This window comes from Aspergillus pseudodeflectus (genome assembly GCF_044049435.1).
Source record: "Aspergillus pseudodeflectus strain CBS 756.74 chromosome Unknown BJX68scaffold_115, whole genome shotgun sequence".
NCBI classification, from domain to species: Eukaryota; Fungi; Ascomycota; class Eurotiomycetes; order Eurotiales; family Aspergillaceae; genus Aspergillus; species Aspergillus pseudodeflectus.
In genome coordinates this window covers 8,658-23,005 of record NW_027263891.1, presented here as the reverse complement: position 1 = coordinate 23,005, position 14,348 = coordinate 8,658, and positions in this window count along the sequence as shown.

The following is a 14,348-nucleotide window of genomic DNA, read 5'->3' as shown; positions in this document are numbered from 1 at the left end:
AAGAAGAATAGTAGGTAAGATAATAGAGTAAAATTAAAAGGATCCCTATAATCAAGACCTAATTATAGAGGATAATAATTATTATAGGGCTAGATAAGTAACTATTAGGTTCATAGAATAGGTTAATACTAGAATAACTATAAGGGTAGCATGTGATACCACCTATATAGGAAGTTAGGTTATATTAAACCAGACTACCCTAACCTTATGAGGGAGAAGGAGTAGAAGAAGTAGGAATAATATAAGGTATCTATAACTATAGTAGCTATAATAACTAAGGAATTACTACTAGGAAGGGAATAGCTAGTAAGGGAGAGGATAATCCTCCTTATAAAGGCTACCTTACCTAGTAGAATAATTATAGATTATAGGGCCCTAATTAATAGTAAGAGTAAGGTTAATATAGTCCTATCCTTACTTATAAAGTAGGTAGGATAGGATATCCTTTTATATTAAATATTTATATAAACCATAAATAAAGGAAAGCTTTAAAATAAAGAAGTTATAAAAGTAAGGATTACTCTTTAAGACTTATAAAGGGTCTAGAAGGAATTCTAGATCCTTATAATAGTATCCCTAGATATAGAATAAGTAACTCTAGGGATACTATAGCTTAGGATACATAACCTAGAGATCTACTAGGCTAAAGGGGAATATATCTTCTATAGAGATAGTCTTAGGATTAAGGCTATATTTATAGAGGACTTCTTTAACTCTACTTATAAAGCCCTAGACTAGGTATTCTAGGTTAGTATAGTAGATATAGAGAAGATTATTATAGAGGGTGACTTACTAGAATAGTATAAGGACTTTATAAGTATATTTTTAGAGAAGGAATATAAGGAGCTTCCTCTCTATTATAAAGGGATTAACCTGTAGATTAAGCTAGTAGATAGGAAGGAGTTATTATTTAGGCCTCTTTACTATTACTCTCTATAGGAGATGGTAGCTATTTATAAGTATATTTAAACCATGCTTATAAAGGGCTGGATCTAACCCTTAAAGTCATCTATAGGAGTACTACTACTATATATACCTAAGAAGGATAGGGGAGTCTATATTTATATAGACTTTTATAGGCTTAATATTATTTTAATTAAGAATTACTACCCCCTTCCTTTAATTAATAAAACCATCATGTAACTAAGTAGTATATAGATTTATACTTAGCTTAACCTTTATAATATATATAATCATATCTATATTATAAAGGGGGATAAGTAGAAGATAGCCTTCTATATAAAGTATAGGCTATTTAAATATTTAATCATACTATTTAGGCTAACTAATATACTAGTAATATTCTAAGAATATATAAACTAGGTATTTTATAACCTCCTAGACATCTATATAGTGGTATATATTAATAATATTATTATCTTCTTATAAAATATAGAAGAATACTAGAAGCATGTTTATAAGGTCTTATAAAGATTATAGGGAGCAGGGCTCTACTATAAGTAAAGTAAATATACCTTTATAATATAAAGGATTAACTTCCTTAGATATATTATTACCCTATATAAGGTAGAAATAGAGCCCTTATAAGTAGCTACTATTATAGAGTAGCCCATGCCTAAAATAGTTTATAAGATCCTAGTATTCTTAGGTTTCATGAACTAGTATTAGAGGTTTATTATAGGTTATTCTTTAATTACTATAGTATTAACTAACCTCCTTTATAAGCTAATAGATAGGCTAGTAAGGATAGTAAAGGATAGGACTAATATTATAACCCTAGATACCTATAAAGTAGTATAGCTTCTTAAGAAGAAGTTTAGGAAGATAGTTAAATCACTTTCTAGAAGATCTAGTCTTATAAATAGAGATAGATATATCTAGAGAGGGTCTAGGTAGAGTCCTAAGCTAGAAGTATATAGATAGTAATTAGTATCCTATTATATTCTATTTATAAAAGCTAAGTATTATAGAGTATAATTATATTATAGGTAAGTGTCAGAGAGCCGCGCTAAGACACGGGATGCTGTCAGCCAATAGATTTGCCTAGTAAGATTACGGTATGACGGGATATCATGAGTCGACGTGATATCACGTCGATGCCAGAATGAAAGGTTAATCCGGCCGATTATATCAGACGATTTGACGCTACTACTAGATAGGGCTACGGTCATATCAGGGAGTTTGATAGAACATAGCGGGTACTATGATGGGACATATCAGGCGATATGATAGACACTATATTTAAGGATACTTATTTACATATGTAATTAGTTTTAGCTACTATCTGTTACTTTTAGAATCAAAGCTACCCTACCTTTTAGAAACCCAGTTTACCTTCTTAGTTTGTTAAGAAGCAGTCTTCTCACATCAATATAAGAATACCTTAAGCCCTTCCAGGCCTTAAGCAGGATCAGTTGGACTTATCTGATAGTAATAGACCCTCATTTTGATTAAGAAGATCACGTCTACCATTAACATGGGCGATAATAAAGGCAAAATAGTTCAGGCTGCCGCCTCTGCTTCTAAGGAGAACCTTGCTGCACCTTAGTTAACTAATACCTAGAAGATTATCCAGCTTGAAGCTGTGATTAATACTCTGCTTACTAAAACTTATTAGCTTAAGATATTCAAGGGTATCAAGGCAAACAAAGCAGAATCTTTTAATAGTAAGCGCTCTACCCTAAGACAATATCTAACTTCTATGGATATATATATCCAAATTAATAACTTATCCAACGTGAGTGAAAGCAACAAAGTACTCTTTATTAGAACCTATCTTACTAGAGCTGCCTTTAACTGGTTTAAGCTATTCATGCGGGACTTTCAGGACCACCTAAAACATATAGATAGGAAAGAAAGTACTGATGCTATCTTCAACTCCTATATAGGTTTTAAGAAATAAATCACTAAAGCCTTTAGAGATCCTGATACTAAAAAAACCACTGAATGACGCATATATGTGCTACGCCAAGGACTGAACATAAGTATTAGAGAACTTACCTTGAAATTTCACTAAATTATATTAAACCTTAATTAGGAAGATAAAGTATACTACTCTTAGTATTATAATATTCTTAAACTAGAAATTAAGGATGCCATAATATACCAGAAGAAAGCCGAAACACTTAATAAAATAATTAATATTATATCCAGGATTAAGAGCTGACTGATTAAGTAATACTTTAAGAAGAAATAATAGAATTAAGTAAAGGATAACTACTAAAACTAATACTAGAATCAAGGCCCACGAAGAGATAAGGATAGGGATATAGAAATAAATACTACTATCACTACTAGAGAATAGAAGGGTGAATAGCAGGGAAAACAGTACTTTAATAGAAAGTATTATAGATATAGAAAAATCAGACATATAAAGAAGGATTATTAATTAAAGTATAAGAATCATAGACCGGCCACCTATAAGTCTTAAATTAATGCCGCCTTTATAACAACCGAACTAATTACTATAGAAAGTAATAAAGGGAATGAAACAGACTCTACTAAAGAGATCCTAGAAGAAGTATTCCAGCACCTACTAAAGAATAGAAAAGTCTAGAGAACTAGAGAACCAACCCAGGGATCACTTAGTAATAACTTTAAACAACTTATCCTTACCACGGTTAAAGAATTAAAGAAAACCAAAGAAGCCGTTCAGGACGTGAACTAAATAATCTAGGAAGTATATAAGATGAAATAGATAGTACTTATAGTGCTTGAAGAAGAATAACTATAGGATAAAGTAATAGTTACTCTAGATATAAGTTAAGAAGAAGCATCTAGTATATTACTCCGTCATGTGATCTATCCTAATAATCAGGTTAATAAATAGATGAAAAAATATAACGAAGCACGTGTTACATGGAAAGGAGAGACTAGAATCACAGGCCTCTATAAAGTTATTAAAGATATTAAACTAAAGTATAATAGAGGATGCTTTATAAGTTCTAATAGGAGATATAGCTTAGTATTAATAAAGGAATATCCTCTCACCCTATTATAGACTATAAGAGTAGCGTGACTAATAAATAATCATGAGATCCTGGATTTAAAGAAGAAGTTCTACTAAGATCCTTTAATAGTTTAGATTAGTAATAAAACAGTTATAAGTCACTATAAGACTCGTGAAACTCAGACTGAAACCCCACTTAAAAGTGATATTAAGGATGAAGAACCTTATAGTTGCAAACCGGCTCATATAATATACTAGGAAGATTTAGGAAAGATATAATAAGATTATATCTTAAAATATAAATAATATAGAGATTAGATATTCTTAGAATACCCTGAACATGAAAAAGTTAATATTAAATTTACTAAAGAATATAAAAGAGTATTAAATAAACAAGGAACCAGTTTATATAGTAGAATTCTAGGTCACGTGTACTAATACTCTTACTAATACTACCCTCAGTTAAGTAAGAAAGCACACTAGGAAATTCATTAGATGGAATATTATAATAAGGATTATACTTAACACTACTAGTATAAATTTGAATATTGCTGGATTCCACAGCTGCCAAAGGTATTATTAAAGCCAAACTTTGGATGTCTACTTAGAAAAGACAACTATAATTACATAGAAGAAGAACAAGGGCACCCAAGCCACTCAAAACTTAATAGTTATAACTATGAGGTTAAGAACTGTGCATTCTACTATAAAAAGGGAAAGTTCAAACCATAGAACTGAAATAATATTCTATAATAGTACTATGAATAGTACTAGAAGGAAGTGAACCTCTTTTCTATAGAAAATAACAAATCAATTGTGATCATTATGAAATTAAATAGATATAATATAAGAATCTTGCTAGATTCAGGATATTTAGAATAATTCTTAAGTGAAAGATTTATTAGTAATAATAGTATACTAATAAGACCAGCTAGATATAACTTAAGAATCTATAGATTTAGAGGAAAACTATTATATAATACACTAGCACTCATGACAGACGAAGTATAGCTTGACAGTAGTGAATATTTAGAAAATCTGAAATTCAAGGTGGTACCAACCACGGAGCAAGGATTCTATAATGGTATTATTAGGATGACATGGCTGTATATACAGAACCCAAGTATTAACTAGGCGACTGGAAATGTTTAGGTTAAAGAACATCAGTTATGAACTAGGAAAGAATAATAATAAAACACATAGATCCAGGTTGCTGCAGGAGTATTAGGGAAAACCCTACTAGGGATCAAGATAATAGAGGCTGAAGCCTTGGGGTCTAAGACCCATGGAACAGGAATAATACAAGATAATATAGCTGTATAACTAAAGCTAAAAGAAGTTTATAAAAAGGAACTTACTAAAGTCCTTAAAAGACTACTAAAGAAATACCACGAGTTTATTAAACTGTTTATTAAGAGGGAATATTAACTACTATAATATAATAAGTACTATAAAGTAAAAATACTATTAGTTAAGAGAGTAGAAAATAAGCTTAAGTAATCATAATAGTTCAGGAAATCACTAGAAGAGCTATAACTAGAATAAGAATTTATTAAGGAATTCTTATAGGCGGGATATATTCATAAATCCAACTTATAATACTCTTCACGACCAATGTTTGTCCTCAAGAAGAATAGAAGGAAGTGAATAGTAATTAATTTCTAATAATTAAATAACCTAATAATTAATAATATAAATCAAGTATTATATATAGGATAAAAGAGAGACTTATTATAAGGAGCCAAGTAATTAACTATCTTTAATATTAAATAGGGTTACTACAACCTCTTATTAAAGAAAGAAGATTAATGGTTAATAGTATTTCTTACGGACTTAGGATTATATAAATAGGTTATAGTACCTATAGGACTCACATAGTTACCTGCTGAGTTTGCTAGGTTCATAACACATATCCTACGGAAGTATCTTAATAAAACAGTCACTATCTACTTTAATAATATTATCATCTTCTCCAGAGACCCTAAGGAGCATGACAAGCATGTACGCGAAGTTATATAGATAATAATAGAAGCTGGACTCATAATAAGTATCTAGAAGTGCATGTTTAACACTATAGAGGTTAAATACCTTGGGATAATCTTTACATAAGATAGATGGAAGATACTATAAGAAAAGTTAATAAGATCCTTAAATAGCCCGTGCTAACTAATAAAACTTAAGTTAAAGGATTCTTAGGAATCATAGAATATATTAGGGAGTATCTCTATTAATACACTAAAACTACACGACTAATAATGAAGTTACTAAAAGATAACAAACTATTTATATAGGGAACTAAGTAGTAGGATACCTTTAAGAAAGTTAAGTAAAGTATAAAAAAAGCACTAATTCTATCACCTACTAACCAGGAACTGTAATACTACATGAAAACAGATATATCTAGAGGAGTAATTAGAATGGTCCTTAAGTAGAAGGGAGAGGATAGGAAATTATAACCTATTACTTTCTACTCTTAATAAATAACCGATACTAAATAAAGGTACGATACTCACGACTGAGAAGCCTTGGCAATCATAGAAGGTTTTAAAAAATAGAGACACTACCTTAAAGAAGTAAAGCACGAAGTTGTTATTCAGACTAATCATAAGAACTTAACATACTTCATGATAATAAAGGAACTTAAGGGATAATAAATCAGATAGGCTTAAGATCTCTTATAATACTAATTTAGAATCAAGTATATTAATAGAAAGAAGAATATCACTACTAATATACTAAGCCGAAGACCTGATTATATAGTTAAAGTTAAGAATCCTGAAACGAACCTGTTCTATAAGGATAGAGAAGTTCTCTAATTTAACTAGGAAGCCGAGCTTGCTGCTACCTATATAATTAATAACTATAAGTTCTTAGTACGACTCAAGAAGGAGTAACAGAATAATAAATACTTATAGAAGTAGAGCTACAGAGCTATATAGAAGGAAGAAAGTAATAGAGTTTTACTTTAGAATGGATTAATCATAGTACCAGATTTAATAGTAGAAGAAGTAATCAAAGCGTATCATAACCCACTAACTAAGGGACACCAAGGGATTGATAGGATGATAGAGAAAATCTAATAAATATACTACTTTCTATGAATACACCAACAGGTTTAGAACTATATTATATAATATAATAAATATAATAAGAATAAACCATCTTAATACTAGCTATTTAGAAAGATGAGGATACCTAAGATACTAATAAAACTATGGGAAAGTATTACTATTAATTTTATCATGGGATTACTACTATCAAAGGATTCAATCATAGGAATTACCTATATTAATACAATTATTATTATATGTAAGATGACGAAATACATAATTATCAGACCAATACTAGTAAACCTCACTACTGAGCAGCTAGCGCTACTGATGTTACGGGAAGTGTTTATTTAGATAGGACTACTAAAGTATTTTATATCTAACAGAGACAAGCTATTCATATTAAAGTTTTAGAAAATGATTATAGACACCAGTGGAACTAGTTAAGATATGTCTACTACGTACTACTAGTAAACTAATAGATAATCAGAAAGGATAATTTAGTCAGTTAAATAATACCTACGATACTATCTAGATTAGAATCAAGATAATTAGGTTGAACTTTTGCCTATAACATAGTTCGTAATTAATAATATAAGAAACATAACTATAAATTACACGCCTTATTTCATGAATCTAGGAAGAAATCCAAGGATGTTATAGATAATCTTACTACTAGATAGAAGACTACTAGTAGCACTAATATAGGTTTAGTACTTAAGCATATTACACGACTTAATTATAAAAGATATTAGGTAGGCTAAAGAAAAAATAAAACACTACTATAATTTAAAGTATAGGGACACGCCTTACTTAAAGAAGGGAGAGAGAGTTTACCTATTATAATAAATAATTAGAAGAAAAGATTTTAATATTAAGAGTAAATAACCAAGTAATAAACTTAATACTATAAAATATAGACCATTTAAAATCAAAAAGAAACTTATGAATAATAATTATTACTTAATACTACTAATAAGAATACGAGTTTACCTAGTATTCTATATCTTATTACTTAAACTAACACTGAATCTAGAAAACACTAAAGATGAAGTAACCAATATTAATAGGGAATTTGAAGTTGAAAAGATCCTAGACCGACGTATTATAAAGGGTCAGGTTTAGTACCTTATTAGATAGAAAGGCTACTCATCAGAGAATAATTCATGGGAACCTGTCAGGCATTTAAGCTGCCCTAATAAGATTCAGGAATTTCAGCATAGAGATAGTCAAAGAAAGGGTCTGATAAAGAAGATAATATAAAGGCCTTAGTAGCTTCCGTATTAAAAGCCGCCTATAAAGAACTTTCACTGTTTAATATAGTAACTAATCAACTCTTTTCCTTTTCCTTAATTTTCTTTTATTTCTACTCCTCCTTCTCAAGCCTCTCAAGCTCTTCAATTTCCTTTATATCACAAGAAATGAAATTACCAGCGTGACGGCTAAGAAGTTATTCTTACTTTCAGATTCTTCAGGAATAGGCTAATAGGGTTTTAATTTAGTCCTAGATCTCTAGCTCCTTTACATAAAGCTCCTATTAGACTCTTACTAAACATTTCCACTCCGCATCTGAAAACGAAGGTTCTAAATTAATACACTTCTAACACGCCTTCACATACTCTTTACAGCGACTTGAGTTTTTAGATTTAATATATGTTTTGTTTAATTAGGAACACCGGACGCATGGGGTCACTATTATGAAGCCGCACTCTTCGATTTTCCGTTTGAGGTTCGCGCTATGACTGGATAAACTGGAGGACATGGCAACGGGTCAGTCATAGGTATACAGCAAAGAAAAGAAAAGAGGATTAGGTAATAGAACCCAACTCACCTACGGATGCTACGCTACTTATATCTTTAGGACAAAGACCTTGAAAGAGGGGGATTATTAGAGAGCCGCGCTAAGACACGGGATGCTATCAGCTAATAGATTTACCTAGTAAGATTACAGTATAATAGGATATCATGAGTTGACATGATATCACGTTAATGCCGGAATGAAAGGTTAATCTGGCTGATTATATCAGACGATTTGATGCTACTACCAGATAGGGCTACGGTCATATCAGGGAGTTTAACAGAACATAGTGGGTGCTATGATGGGATATATCAGGCGATATGATAGACACTGTATTTAAGGACACTTATTTATATATATAATTAGTTTTAGCTACTATCTATTACTTTCAGAATTAAAGCTACCCTACCTTTCAGAAACCCAGTTTACCTTCTTAGTTTGTTAAGAAGCAGTCTTCTCACATCAATATAAGAATACCTTAAGCCCTTCCAGGCCTAAGCAGGATCGGTTGGACTTATCTGACAGTAAGTAAGAATTACTTATGATTATAGAGTGCTTTAAAGAATAGAAGTACTACCTTAAAGGTAGTTACCTAGAAATTAAGGTAATTATAGATTATAAGGCCCTTACTACCTTCTAGTTACTAAGTAAGGTATTCTTATAAATATAAATTTAGTAGTTATAGTTCTTAGCTAGGTTTAGATTTAAGATTATATATTATATAGGGATATTAAACCCCATGGATAGGCCCTTATATAGGATTAACTATCTAAGAGATAGTCTATGTAAGGAGGACTATAAAGATTAATAGGATAGAGCTAAGTATAAGCTCCTTACCTAACTAGGCTTTATAATAATAAAGGATACCTAGGAACCATCTACTAAGATTATAGATAGGAGTGTTACTAGTATTAAGATAATACTAGCTTAGGGTAGTAGTATATATACTAATTTCCCTAGAGCATCTAAGTAAGAAGTACTTATAATAGTAGCTATAGTATATAATAGTCCTCTTATAGAGATTAAGATTCCTATAAAGGAAGTTTAGAGAATTTATAAGAAAGAAGGACTATTTAGAGTAGACTTATTATAAAGACTACTAGAGAGCTTATTATAGCTCCTTATAAATAATAATTTTATATAGTAGGTTTTAGAGGTGATCTAGAGGTTTAAAGCTTATAAGAAGAAGTAAGAGAAGTAGAAAAATACCTTATAACCCTAGAAGTACTAGTAACTTTATAGAGGACTTCTCTACTACTAAGATAAACTATATATACCTAATTAGTACTAGTTAAAGATAGAGATACTTATAAAGATATATAATAACCTAATAGCTAGTCACTTTATAATAGAGAGAACTCTAGAGCTTATTTAAAGATACTTCTTTTAGCTAAAGATATAAAAGTTTATTATAGAGTACTATAGTACCTATAGGGTATATTAGGGTTTATAAGTAAAGAGAGGTAAATAATATAGGCTATTATAGCTACTACTAATCCCTATAAACCCTTAGGAGTAGATTAGTATGGATTTTATTATAGATCTACCTATAAGTATTAAGTATAAAGACTTAAATAGCTTATAGGAAGCTTATAATACTATTCTAGTAGTTATAGACTATATAAGTAAGATAGTATACCTTATTCTAATAAGGAAGTTACTAAAAGGGGAGGAATTAGTCTACCTCTTAGTTCATAAGGTATTCCACCTACATAGTATACCTATGAATATTATGACTAACCAAGGTTTAGTCTTTATGAAAGGGTTCTAGTCTGATTTTATATATTACTTACAAGTTAAGTATATAATAAGCATAGCCTACTATCTATAGATAGATGACTAGATAGAATACCTGAATAGTATACTTAAGTAGTACTTATAAGAGTATATTAACTTTAATTAGGATAATTAGATAGACTTTCTACCACTAGTAGAGTTTATATATAATAATATAAGGTAAGTATTAATCAGGATAATACTATTTCACCTAGTCTATAGAATAGACCTATAAGTGATTATATTAGACCCTCTAGAGAAGGGGGAGGAAGGCTATAAAGTATATAATTATATTACCTACCTAATAGAGATTCACGAGTAAGCCTAAAAGGGGATTATAAAGACTTAGGAATACCAGGCTAAGTATTATAACTAAAAAAGAGTTATAAAGACCTTTAAGATGGGTAACTATATCTAGGTTTCTAATATAAACTAGTCGCGTATATAACTAAGTAAGAAGTTTAATCAGCTCAGAGCAGGACTATAAAGAGTGATTAAAAGGATAGGTATAAGTACCTACTATATAGAGTTACTATTAGGATTATAAGTATATAATATCTTCTATATATTAATACTTCGTGAGTATTAGGAGATGGATGGTCTAAATATATAGGATAGGTTTAAGACTAGGTTCATAAATAAGGATGATTAGCTATATAATATTAAGGACATCCTAGGACTAGGTATTAAGGACCCTATAAAGGTCCTTATAAAATAGAAGGGCTACATAGAGCCTAGTAAAGAACCACATGAAAATATATAGCACCTATAAGCCTATAAGGCAAAGTTCCTATAGAAGGGGACTACACAGAAAAGTTTGCGAAAGGCATATTCACGACTAAATACATAACCATTCCTCCCATGCCTAGGTTCGCACAGGGGGCCCACGGCACTCGCCACTCTACTAACAAGGAATCAAGCTACCAACTTTACTTAGTTAGTTGGGGGCGCATATAATAACTATAAAAGGTTAAGGGTCACGGTACTTCTCTAAGAGGTACCAGGCTTAGGTAAGAAAGAACTTATAGCTTTATAGATAAGTTATCAGGCTCAGGACAAGGTCATAGTAGAAGGATAGTATAAGGGTATATTACAACTAGTAACACAGAGCTAGGCTTAATATAGTTAGGAGGAGTAACTATATATAAGCCTCACACAGCTAGCTACTACAGGGAGCAGTTATAGTGTCTATAAAAGAGGTAGTTATTATACTTCTACCTAATACCTCTAGAGATGTAAGGACTAAAGGGTATTATATTAGGATTAGTATAATACTCTATATACTTAGAACTAGTTAGTAGCTATCTACCTACTTATAATATAAGGAAGGCCTTATGGAGCTAGGTCTGAATAGTAAGCTAGTAGGGATTCCTACTACTATACTAGATAATATAGTAAAGGATTAGCTGGTTTACCTATACTAACTCTTAGTTTAATAGGGCTTACGTGCCTATCTAAGAGTAGAGGCTAGGAATAACCATGGGATTTATAGCTATATAAGGTTTATAATACGCGGCCACAGGCTCTTTAATAAAGTAGGTATTAGCCTACTCTAGGAGGGTGCTCTATACTAGTAATATAATATCCTATTATACCCTTATAAGAGGTCCTTATAGTAGAGGGGGTCCTGAAACCTAGAAGTTTATAGGGAGCTAGTATAAGGTTAGTAAGGGTATTCATACTTATAGAAGATAGGTAGACTTACCCTATTAGTAGGTACCCGTATTATATTTAGAAATATAAGGTTAATCCCACGCATGGTCCACGCAGGGATCTGGGTGGCATGGAGGTGTTTAGCCAGTGTGCTAAACAACCTTACTTAACTATTATTAATTACTGCAAGACGCGTAGCCCGAGTGGAGGAATAACAGGAGCAGTGGTAGTGGTAGTAGCAGGGGTAGTAGTGTTTAATATCTATCTCACAGAACTAGTGAGTAATACAAGCACATGTAAGCGAAACACGCAAAGAAGGTAGTAACATGTGAACAAGTAGTAACATGCAAGCAAGCAATAACATGTGAGTATAGGAAGAAGCTTACCTTGTGAAAGCAGGGGGGGGGGGGTAAGATGGGTGGTTAGAAGAGAGTTATAGAACAAGAGTTACACTAGGAAGCAAGCTAGTATTTATATTAGGGTAATGTTATTAAAGGTAGCTATAACTAGTATTCACTAGAACCTTCTATTTCTTTACTATAACCTGGAACCTTCTAAGCTATGATATTATATTCACCTTACTAATTAGTGACTTCTGCAACTCTTATAGGACTGTGAGAAGATAAAAGAAGTAGATATAAAGGAACTTAATAACCTTATGGGTGGAATCCTAACGTTACTAAGTAACTAATAGCTTCACGTGAGGGTTGGTTCCTAATACCCTCCTCATAATAAGTAACCTGATACTAGTATAGCTAATAGTGCCTTGTAAGGAGTTTAATAACCTTATAGGCGGAATCCTAATATTACTAAGTAACTAATAGCTTCGCGTGAGGGATAGTTCCTAATACCCTCCTTATGAAAGGCAACCTAATACTAGTATAGCCAATGGTGTATTATAAGGAAGTAGTAACTTTATAGGCAGAATCCTGATACTACTCCACGACTAATAGATTCACGTGAAGGATAGGTCCTATAGTTATAGAACCTGTAATTCCTTATCTACTTATAGGACTATAGGTTAGTTATAGGAGTATAATATCTTTTTCCTACTTATAAGCTAGAGATTTTTTCCCTAAGGGGTTTTTAGCGCTTGTGAAAGGTTTTTTAAAGGTTATAAGTAGGTCTTGAGGGACTAAGACCTTAAGAGGGGGGGGTAACTATAAGACCCTCACCACATGTATATAGGATAGTTAGCTAGAACTTCACAGGCTGAGTCAGCCAGGGGCTGACTTAACGTAATTCCCGGGTCGTCTGATCATCCCGGGTCATCTAATCACCCACCAAAAATTCCTCGCGCGTTTAACGCGTAATTATTCAAGTAACCACTATGCCACTAAAATCACGTTAATCACGTTAAAACTTAGTAGAATAAGAGGGTAGAATCTAACTTATAATTAAAGCCCTAAAGAACTATGAAATTCCAAGTATTTATTAAGTAGTAGAAACTTTTAATATACCCTATATAACACTTTTAGATTAACTAAGTAGACACTTATTTCAAGGAGAACTTTAGAACTATAACCTTAGGCTATCTAAAACTCAGGAAGAGACCTTAATATAATAGATTATATCTAGGGATACGCGTGGAGTCGCTCCTAGGCTATTATATATATAGTAAATAGCTAATATAATCCTCTAATAGGATTCACCAACGCCCCCTAAGCTAATTAGGAAGAACTAGGTTACTAAGTTTATTAAGTACTATAATAGTATTAAATCTTAATTTGCTTGATAATATAACTATTTATATACTCTTTATAAAGATCCTAAGGTTATTAATAATTAGTTTAAGTACTTAAAAGAGGTTTAAGATAAGTATGGTATTTAGGCTAAAGATATCTATAACTTTAATAAGACTAGCTTTACTATAGGCCTTATTACAACTACTAAAGTAGTTATATGGTTAAATATGCTAGGAAGGCCTTATCTTATTTAACTAGGCTAGCATGAATAGGTTACTATAATCAAATATATTAGCTCCACGGGATTTAGTGTTCTAATATATATTATCTTTAAAGGAAAGATCTATATATAGGGATAGTTTAAAGAACTTGATTTACTATATGACTAGAGGATTAAAGTAAGTGTAAATAGATAGATAATAGACTAGATAGGCCTCTAGTAGCTAGAGAAGTACTTTATTCCTATAATAACTATA